Below are 10,754 nucleotides of genomic sequence, written 5' to 3'. Positions count from 1 at the left end.
AGAGGTGGTGAATGCTTTGGAAAGAATGGTTGGTGAAAGGGCTGGAGGGAGGCAGCATGTCTGGCCTTGCAGTAATAGGCCTTGGGTTACTGCTGGTAATCCTGTCTTCCTCTTGTGGGATTAGAGGAGGTCAGAACATGTGGCCTCCTTGTCGTTTTTGCAAGTTGCCACTATGGGTAGACCTTGTTTCCTGGGAGCTGCACTCAGAGCCTTGGGTTACTTGGTACTGCCCCTTCCAGCAAGTGAGAACTGTCTCCAATGTTGGATCATGATCTCTTCTTTCCCCATCTCTCCCCCAGTGCACTGACTTCAGTCTTGCCCCTCCAATGATTAGGAGAATCTAACCTTCATAACTCCAAATTACATCAGGAATCAGTTTGAGACTATGATTTCAGACCTCACGTTTCTAAAACATGGTCATTCACAGACATTTTGTGACTTATCTTTTTATTTTGCATTGATCCTGGTGTTATCACCCCTGGTCTGTGGCAGGGTCCAAGTAAGTGCAGCTATGGTCACTTGGCATGCATCTTCTATTACTACTTTCTTCTAAGTGTTACAGAGGCTAGAAAGTTAGAATACATTTCCCTGACTCTCTTACAGCTAAGAACTGGGTTGAGGACTGCATCTATCAATTAGGTGCACTTGTATGATTGGAAGGCGGAAATGAGGAAGAGGCCATTTTTCTGTTATTTGGTGCTTTCTGCTGGCAGGAAGGATCCTGGAGATATGGGGTTTTTCTGCAACAGTCATTCCAGCCTCCTGATTTCTGGTTCTCTGATTCCTGGATGGCAAATTGCTACTGTACTTTTTTTTTTTTTTTAAACTATCACCACTATTTATTTCCAAAATTTTTTCATCACCTCAAACAGAATCTCTATATCCATTAAGTAATAACTTCCTATTGCCTCCCCCCTCATCCACAGCCCCTGATAATCACTAATATACTTTAGTCTCTCTGAATTTACCTATGAGATATTTCATATAAGTGGGAACTACAATATTTGTCCTTTCATGTCTGACTTACTTCACTTAGCACAATGCTTTCAAGGTTCATCCATGTTGTGTGTAGCATGTATCAGGACTTCATTTCTCTTTAAGGCAGAATAATACCCCATTGTATGTATGTATCACATTTTGTTTATACATTCTTCTGTTGTTTCCACATTTTGGCTATTATGAATATATTCGAACATTGACGTGTACATATCTGTTTGTGTCCCTGCTTTCAATTCTTTTGCATTTATACCTAAGAGTAAGTAGAATAGCTATCTAACTAACTCTTTGTCGTTGACTCAGATCCAACTCATAGTGACCCCTCCTTGGGTTTCTGAGACTATATCACTACAGAAGTAGATTGCCCAACCTTCCTTCCGAGGAATGGCTAGTGGGTTTGAACTGCCAGCCTTCTGGTTAGCAGTCAAATGCCTTAGGCATGGAAATTCTATGTTTAACTTTCTGAGGAACTTCCAAATTGTTTTCCACAATGACTGTACCACTTTACAATCCTACTAGCAATGGACAAGGGCTCAAATTTCTCCACATATATGTATAAAAATGCAACACCTATTGTTTTCAGGGTTTCTTTAAAAAAAAATAGCCATCTTAGCGGAGGTGAAGTGATATCTCACTATGGTTTTGATTTGCACTTTCCTAATGACTAATGACAGCAAGTATCTTCTCAAGTGCTTGTTTGTCCATTGAATATTGGTGAAATGTTTATTCAAGTCCTTTGTACATTTTTTAATTGGGTTGTTTGTCTTTTTTGTTGTTCAGGTGTAAGAATTCTTTATATAGTCTGGATATTAAACCCTTATCAATATATAGTTCCCCAAAATGTTTTCCCAATCTGTGGGATGTCTCTTTCCTTTGTTGATAAAGTCCTTTGATGAAGAAAAGTTTTTTTTCTTTTTTTAAATTTTGATGAAATCCTATTCACCTACTTTGTCTTTTGTTTCTCATGCATTTGGTGCCATAACTAAGAATCTATATAAGCATTGCCCCTATATTTTCTTCTAAGAATTTTATGGTTTTAGTTCTTACATTTAAGTCCTTAATCCATTTTTAGTTAATTTCCATATAGGGTGTGAGGTAATGGGTCCAGCTTCTTCTTCTTTTTTTTTTTTTTTTAAATGTGGAAATTCAGTTGTCTCAGCATCATTTATGAAAGAGACGATCCTTTCCCCACTGAATGGATTCATCCTTGTTGAAAATCAGTGCACCATATATGTATGGGTTTGTTTCTCAACTCTCAATTACATTTCATTTGTCAATATGTCTATTATTTTACCCAGACCAGACTGTTTTGTTTGTAGTTTTTACAGTATGTTGTTTTGTGTCTTTTTTTTTTTTTAACTTTTTATTGTGATTTGGGTGAAAGTTTACAGAGCCTATTGATTTTCCATTCAACAATTTATACACATTTTGTTTTGTGACACTGATTGCAATCCCCACAATGTAACAGGACTCTTCCCACTTCCTTCCCATGTTTACCATTTCCATTTGTCCCTTCCTACCTTCTGAGATTTATCCCTGAGCAAATGTTGCCCTTATGAACTCATATGGTTGATTGTTCTAAGGTACCTCTCTCCTATTATTGTTCACCTTATAGACCTATCTTTTTTTAATAGTATGTTTTAAGATAAGGGAGTGTGAATCGTCCTTCTTTGTTCTTCATTTTTAAGATTGCTTTGGCTATTTGGGACCCCTTGCAGTTGCATATGAATTTGAAGATTGTCTTCCATTTCTGCAAAGAAGGCTTTGGAATTTTGATAGAGATTGCAATGAATCTGTAGATTCACTTTTTACTTTCCAATCTGGATTCCCTTTATTTCTTTTTCTTGCCTAATTGCTCTGGCTAGAACTTCAGTACAATATTGAATAGCAGTGGTGAAAGCAAGCATCTTTGCCCTGTTCTTGATCTGAGGGAGAAAGCTTTCAGCCTTCCACTATTGAGTATGATGTTAGCTGTGGATTCTTCATAAATGCTCCATTTCATGTTGAAGAATTTTCCTTCTATTCTTAGCTTTCTGAGCGTTTCTGTCATAAAAGGGCATTGGATTTTGTCAGATGCCTTTGCTGCATCAATTGTGACAATCATGTGGCTTTTTTCCTTCACTCTATTAATGGGGTATATTACATTGACTGATTTTCTTATGTTGAATGGTGATGCATTCTTTAACTTAATAGTTTCAGTGGTAGCCTTTGATTCCACTTCTTCCTGATTATGGCATATGTGTTATGTCTCCTGGTGACTCCACATACTCTTCCAACAAGTAAGTAAGCACTTAATTCTCTATTAAATTTCTTTTGGTTTAAAATGTATACAGTAGTTTCTGTTCCCTGCACTGAACCATGAATGATACAAACCCTCAAAGAATTGTGAAATGACTTCTACTTGGGGAAACTGAGAGGGGAAAAAAAAAAAGCCAGTAAGGTGAGGGGTAGGAAGCCAGTTGGGCATAGTCAAACTACCCCACCAAACTCATTGCCATCGAATCGGTTCTGACTCATGGTGATCCTGTAGACAAAAATGAATATTATAAATCAGCTTCTCTTACTGACAAGCTATAGGCTTTTTCATTCAGAGTATAAACAAGATAGAGGCAGAGACCAAGCAGGTAGGTAGATTGGAAAAAAAAGTAGACTTACTTTTTCAAGGATTGTGTGGCTTGTGTACAAGGAACAGACAAGTAAACAAATATACAGTTCAAATGTGGGAGATCAGAAGTGTGCTATAGACTCATGTTGAATATAAATTAACACAGTTCTCTGTCTGTCTGTCTCTCCCTCTCTCTCTCTCTCTCTCTCACACACACACACACAGACACACACATATACATATACATATACATATACATATACATATACATATACATATACATATACGTATGTATGATTCCAGGTTCTCTCTTCTAGTTTGCTAGATACTCAAGCCCTTTATTTACCATGATGGGCCCAAATAGGATGAAAAATGATGCAGGAGGTAAAAATACATGTGTGCCTTCATGTGGGGATTGGTCAGTTTTGCCACCTACTAGGCTTAAAATGAGCCATCCCATAGGCAGAAAGGGGGAGCTCACTACTGTCAAGAAAGGAGAGCCAGGAGTGGAACATAGTCTTTGGACCCAAGATCCCTGCACTGAACCTCCTCCATCCAGGAGACAGAGAGCTATGACATGTGAGACATTGAGATATGATGAGATGCAGTGGTGGAGATGCAGCAGCAGAGAAACAGTGGCATCAGAGCAGAAGAACCAAGAGACTAGCACAAGACAGAGTGCTGAGCTTCCCGGCCCACAGAGCTAGAAAGCTAAGTGCCTTCGGGCACAGCTGAGGGGAGGCTGTCCTGATCGAATAACTGTATCCTGAGCGTTTCTGATCCTGAATTGTAACCTGCTACTTCCCTAATAAACCCCATAATCATGAGGCAAAAAAATGTATGTGTGTCGAAGGGGTAAGAATAAAGGTGAAGTGATAAGACTACAGTGAAAACAGGAAGAATGGAGCAGAAATAATGAAGGAAGAACTGGAAGTAGGTGGGAGGTTATAATGGGGGTGAACATAAGTTGAAAGGAGGGAAGGAGGTGAATGAAGGTGTGTGGGAGGGGCAGATAGGCAAGAAAGCCAGCCCCCTCACTCCTGGATAACTTAATTATCTATTGCACAGGAACACAGTAGGCATTGGATAAACATTTACTGAACTGAAAAATGAAGTCAGGAAGTATGAGGGAAGCAGGATCACACAGGGTGAGGTCTGTATGTAGTAATAACCACTAACATTTACTATGAGCCAGGCACTCTGCTAGGCACTTTACATGCATTATGGTTTTAAATCCTCACAAGCACCCTATGAGGTAATAATTAGTAGCCCCATTTAATAGCTGAGGAAACTGAGGCCATATAGTTTAAAGTTACATGGGCAGAACTGCGACTTGAATTCTGACTTCTTTGACTTCAAAACCAGTGTTTCTCGGGGCTGGCTATATGGACTCCCTTTTGAGTCAAGGGTAGGTCCATGCTCCCCAGTACACAAGAGTTTAGAGGAAACCCCAGGGTATGTGGTCTCAGACTTAGCCTATCAGAGAGGGGAGTGCTAGGAGCTGCAGAGGAGGGGTGGGGACAGGCAGCTGGGGCCAGGCCAGGCCCCCTGTCTGGGGAGGGACCATAATAAAGCCTCATCTACAACAACACAAAGAAAAAACAATTTGAAACTTAATCATCTCCCAGAATTATGATCCCTCCCCACAGCGGGGAGCACATTAGCAGAGCTGAGAAATGATAATTCAGCAGCCCCCAACCCAGCAGGAAAGGAAAAAGAGGAGGGAGGGGAAAGAGAAGAAAACAGAGGCATAAAGAGAGATTGGGGGAGGCGGTGTGGGAAAGCTGGGCCTGGCTGCTCCTGGTTCTTTCCACCCAGAGTCAGAGACAAGAGTTCAGAGGGCATTGCTCAGGGCACTTGACCCAGAAGCTAGTCATTCTCTGGGTCGGTTCTCAGTGCTGATGGATCCCCACTTCCAGAGCTGCATCCAGGCAAGATAGGTGTGGTTTGTGGGCTTAGCTCAGGTGGGGAGAGCTTCCAAACTCCCAGGGCTGGCCCTGAGTTCACACTTGTCCTATGGCAACTAGGCGAATCAGTGGCCCGTCAGGACCCGAAGTGCTGGACAGCTCCCAGCAGCAGAAATGTTCTCAGTAGTGCCCAGGAGGTTGGGTCGAGGGTTCCCCTTGCTGTGACATTATCCACCATCAGGAGAAGCACAAAGGCTGCTGGGAGCTCCTGAGTGGAAGGGCTGGGGTCATGAAAGGGTCCTGAAGGGGATCTGGTGGGGCCTTTGAGACTGAAGCCCCGGGGGCAACTTCTCCAGACGCATTCCTTCCTTCTGAGTTGGCAACCTCCTCTCTTTACATCACCCTCCCGCCAGGGACAAAGGCGCCTTTAGCCCCCAGAAATGAATGGAGCCTTTGAGGACTGCATGCTAAGGGGTCAGCAGCCGCCACCAGGTCCCAGGGGCTGCCCAGCCTCCTGAGGCAAGCTTCAGGGCTAAGGTGGTTGGGGAATTATTGGGGTCCCCTGGTCCCTGTCATTGGGACTGGTGGCTTCTAAGGAAGAGATTCATCCCAGATCAGTTTGTAGTTAAAGAAAAAAAAAAAAAAGACTTTAGGGGGGTGGAGAGAAACCCCTTTCCCTATGCCAGGAGAGGGGACAGTTGTGTGTGTCCTCCTCAGGAGGCAGCAGAGCAAGGTGCACGGGGACAGGCCCTACAAGCTTTTGCCTCTTTTCCCCAAATCAAGGTCCCACCTTCCATGTGGATGGGGCAGTTCCCTCTCCCTTCCCTCAGTGCCTGTGTCCCTTCTTCTGGGGCTGCCCCAGAGGCCTGGTCCCTCCTCTCTACTCCTGCCTCCCCTCCCCTTACTGCACTGCACAACCTACCCAGTTTCCATGGAAACAGCTGGGAAGGCTCTGCCAGGAGGCCAAGGCCACTACTGCTCTTGGAGGCGGCAGGGTGGGGTGGATAAGAATTGAAAGTGGGGAGCAGGAGCCATTCCCAGAGGGGGATGGATACCTGGTGGGGTGGGATTTTCTCTGTTGGGGGGGCAACAGGAGGAAGGGACCAAGAATAATTGAGTGATGTGACTGAGGCAGAATTGGGAGGCTTGTTCTTGTTCTCCCAATTCCCAGTGCTAAAGGCATCTAGACAAGCCCATTCAGAGGGGGGAAATTAGTGGATAATGAAGGAAGGAAGACATGTAGCACCAGAGAGCTCTGCCCCTTCCTCCCTTACATGACACCCTCTCCTTTCATACATCCCCTTCATGTCCACTTGAAAGATAGAGGCCTCCAGAGAACTAGAAGGCCCAGGTATGAGGAAATAAGAGAGGAAATTAGAGCAGGGTGTGAGTGTCAGGGCTGTTCAGGAATCTCCTCCAGGCAGGTGGAGCAAGAGGTAATCAGAGGCCTAGGAGTATCGTGTACTTTTGTGGGGACTTTTCCCTAGTCCTGCCCCCGAAGAGCTGGGGACAGGCCTGGAGGCTGGCAGCTTGCTCCCTTCTGCCCATCCCATGAAAAGAGGAAAGTGGAGGTGGCCAAGTGGGATTTGGAAGCAGAGAAGGGAGAGATGGCTTGAAGCAGGATGGGGCAGAGGGGGTTGTAGGGTGCAGATGTATGTGTATGGTGCAGGTGGAGAGCTTCTTAGAAGCTTCATATGTCAGCTTCTGGAAAGTGAGCCCCAGCCCTCATCCTCTCCCACCATAGGCAAAACTGCCCCTTGGTCAAAAACCATTGGAAATCTCAGAGTCCTTGGAGAGCATGTGAGGGTGCCTTGGGAAGGGGCCTCCTAGGTTATCAGAACATTCAGCAAAACCTCCCTAGGGAAGAGAGAGGAGGGAAAGGGGTCCCATAGGAGCCTAGGGTTTTCTGGACCTGAGCCATTGGCTCTCCCTTGGCCATAGCCCCCAGCACAACCATCTTGGTGTTTGCTTATTTTGGTTATTTTTTGATCAGATATTTTGGCTCTGTGCACACTGCCTCCTGTTGCCATGGCAGCCGTGACAGGGGCTGAGGCACCGTGAGAAAAATACCAAAATTAATGAGTGAGCGAAAGTGCAGCCGAGAGAAAAACAAGGTTAAAAAAAGAGTTAAAACAGTAATGAAAACAGGCTTCCCAGCTCCACAGCAAAGCAGCTGCTGAGGCCTCCCCAGAGCAGCAGCCCCCGCCCAGCCTAGGGCTCCTGGCATCTCCCAGCCCTCAAGGCAGGATTCACTGGCAGCCATCCCCCCTACCCCCGGCCAGCCACAGACCCAACAACAGCCACTCAGGGACCATCCCAAGACAATAGTAGATCAGCTCTCATCTCGGGTAGCATCCAGACTCTCCAGAACAGCATCTTAGGGAACATCTATTCATCTCCTACCCAACAGAGTCTTAGCTATGGATCCCATATACAGTAGTCCAGCTCTATTATCAGAAAATGGCTTCCTAGCTACATCCAGTCTTCAGAGCTATGGCTGTAGCAGCCCAGCTAGAGTCCTGCACACACTAGCAGCCCAGCTACAATCCTGGGCAACAGCATCTTAGATACAGCCAATCCCCAGTATGCTGTCATCACAGCTATAGCTTCAGAACCAATAGCATCTCAGCTACAATTTTATACACAATAGTAGCTCTGCTCTTATCCCAGGTAACAACCGCCTCCCAGGTACAGGCACTTAGCAACAACCTCTCATCTAGGACCAAGGTAATGGATCCAACTATGGTCCTACCTACATCATTTTAACAAGGAATAGGATCAAGGAACAGCTTCTCAGCTATAGCCAATCTCAGCTATGCTAGTCTCACACCTACAGTTTAAGGCCCAATGGTATCTCAGTTAACAGCCCTCCCCCCAACACACACATACACACACACACACAACTTGACATTAGCATATCAGCATCTCAGTAACACAGCAGTATCCCTGGTACAATTAGAAGTAACAGCCTTTCTACTATATTTCACACTACAAGTAGTGTCTAGTCCTCTTAGATACAGCCTGTCCCAGGTACACACATATCATTATATAACAGCAAGAGCCTTAGTCCCACAAGCATCCCAACCACTCCCACATTTACCCACCCAGACTTCCAACCCTGGCCTCACTTTTAGCTGGAATCTCGGGCACCATCGTTTCAGGAGCCTCCCCCATAGCTCCACTTGCCAATCAGGCTCCCCTCCTCCTCCCAGTTTGATATGGAACCAAGAGCCTGGCTTCTCTCTCTTCCTCAGAGGCCACCTTCCTTGCTCCTCAACCATTCTGCTATCCCAGTCCTCTTGGCTGCACTCTTTCCTGGGAAAGCCAGATCCCAATCCCCATACCTACATTGCCCCAGGCTCAGGTCCCCCACAGAACCCAGCCTAATAGCTGTGGTAGGAAGGGATGGGGTGCAAAGAGATGAAAGGTGGGCACACTCTGGTGTTCTGGCCCAGTTCTGGCCCTACACCTTGGTGCAGGATTTAGGCTAGATGGTGGTGAAGCAGGGAGGACTGAGGAGAACATCTGGGAGATTAGCATTTCCTGCCCAGCTCTGCGGCTGCCTAACCCACTCAGCCCAGAGCAAGGGAGGAGAACAGAGGAGTCTTTGAATGGCTCCCAGCAAGCAGACGGGAGAGGGTTTGCTGCCTTGAGCAGCAGGCGCACGCACGCTGGGGGCAGGGAGGCTGGGGCAGTTCATCTACGAAAGATTTCTTCTCTCTGGGCCACTGACTTCCTTTCCCCTTGGAACTGTGCTCAAGGATAAGCAGAGCATGGGCTTCAGAGGGGACAGAGAGAAGCCACTTGTAGGACAGACTCTCCCTTCAGCTTCCCCCAGTTCCCATTCAGAGACCCCCCCCATCTGCACTCTGGGGCTGAGTGAAATGGTCGGGGTTAGAGGAGGGTCTAAGCCAGAAAAGGAGTGTAATTGTGGGGGAGGGGGATTCTGAGAGAGTCTGGGATAGTCCTTTTTTGCTCTCTTCACTGGCCAGAGATCCCACCTTAACCTGAAAAATGTTCTGCGGAGAGGTCAGGCATGGGCAGAGGAGGATACAGAGAAAAGAGACTAGAGACAGGGGTACACAATAACCTACTCAAAGCAACCTACGTGTGACAGAGTAGAACTGTGCTCCATAATTTTCAATGGCTGATTTTTTTCTGTCTTTCTTCCCAAAATGCCTCCAGGCCAACTCAAACGTCCTTTCATTTAGCAGTAAATACATTAACCATTTACATAACCCAAGGATTCCAGAGATAGGGATACCAAACCCAAATTCTTCTAACCTTGAATACTTTGCCTGCGTCCCATAGGTGGCAGAAGGCAGGAGGTCATATTGAACTGGGGACACTTGGGAGCCTGGGGTACCAACACTGCAGGAAAGGGAGTTCCCAAGCTGCTTAGATACCTCTAGATGGCGCCAGAGAGCCGGAGCTGAAAGGGAGAAACTGAGTATGGGAGTGTGAGACACTGCGTGTGACATCGTGTGTGACTCGGTGTGAGTGTGACAGGGAGCGTGTGGCACTGCGAGGGCGTGTGACACAGACCGTGATACTGCGCGGCCTCGCGAGCCAGGGACTCGTGTGTGAATGTGTGCATGTCACTGGTATATGTGTGCGGCCACAGGTCAGCTTTGCCTTGGGGACATGTGATTGGGGGACCCTTGAATAGCCCGAGTCCGAGAGCATCACTTCATCCTCACACTTGTACACCTCCCCCATTCTCATTCTGGGGGAGTATTACCTTCCTCCATAGTCCCCTCCATAGCCCCACCCCCACAGCTTGCAGCGGCCACCGAGGCTGACCGCTCTGCAGCTTTGGCCAGAGGGGGAGGGGTGGACTTCCCCGGAGCGCAGTGGGAAGGGAGGGCCACACGGAGTGATCTGAGGGGTCTAGGCGGGAAGAGGGTTTATCTGGAGGAGCAGGTGCCCAGGGAAGAAGGCACTGGGAGAGAAACTTCCCTTTCTCGACTTCCCTGGGGATAGCTTGAGGGACAGGTGTTTGAATGGAGGGGGGGGTAGTTGGGGAGGGGTCCCAGATAAGGACTTGAAAGTATAAAGTGAAGAGCAGGGGAGAGGGTGCGGGGCGGCCTGTGTATCTCGGCTTTGGGCAGTGGAGGGATGGCAAGGGTGGGGGAGCCCCAGTATTGGGGAGAGGTGCTCGGGGTCCCCTCCCAGCGGGACCAGAGTGTTCCCGGAGCTCCACCTCCCGGCCGGGGGGCGGTGCGGTGAGGCGGGCGGGAGGCGGG

Source organism: Orycteropus afer, unplaced genomic scaffold, assembly GCF_000298275.1.
Source record: "Orycteropus afer afer isolate SDZICR_OR568_19922 unplaced genomic scaffold, OryAfe1.0 scaffold00056, whole genome shotgun sequence".
In the NCBI taxonomy this organism is placed as follows: Eukaryota; Metazoa; Chordata; class Mammalia; order Tubulidentata; family Orycteropodidae; genus Orycteropus; species Orycteropus afer.
Note: the sequence above shows the minus strand (reverse complement) of the source record.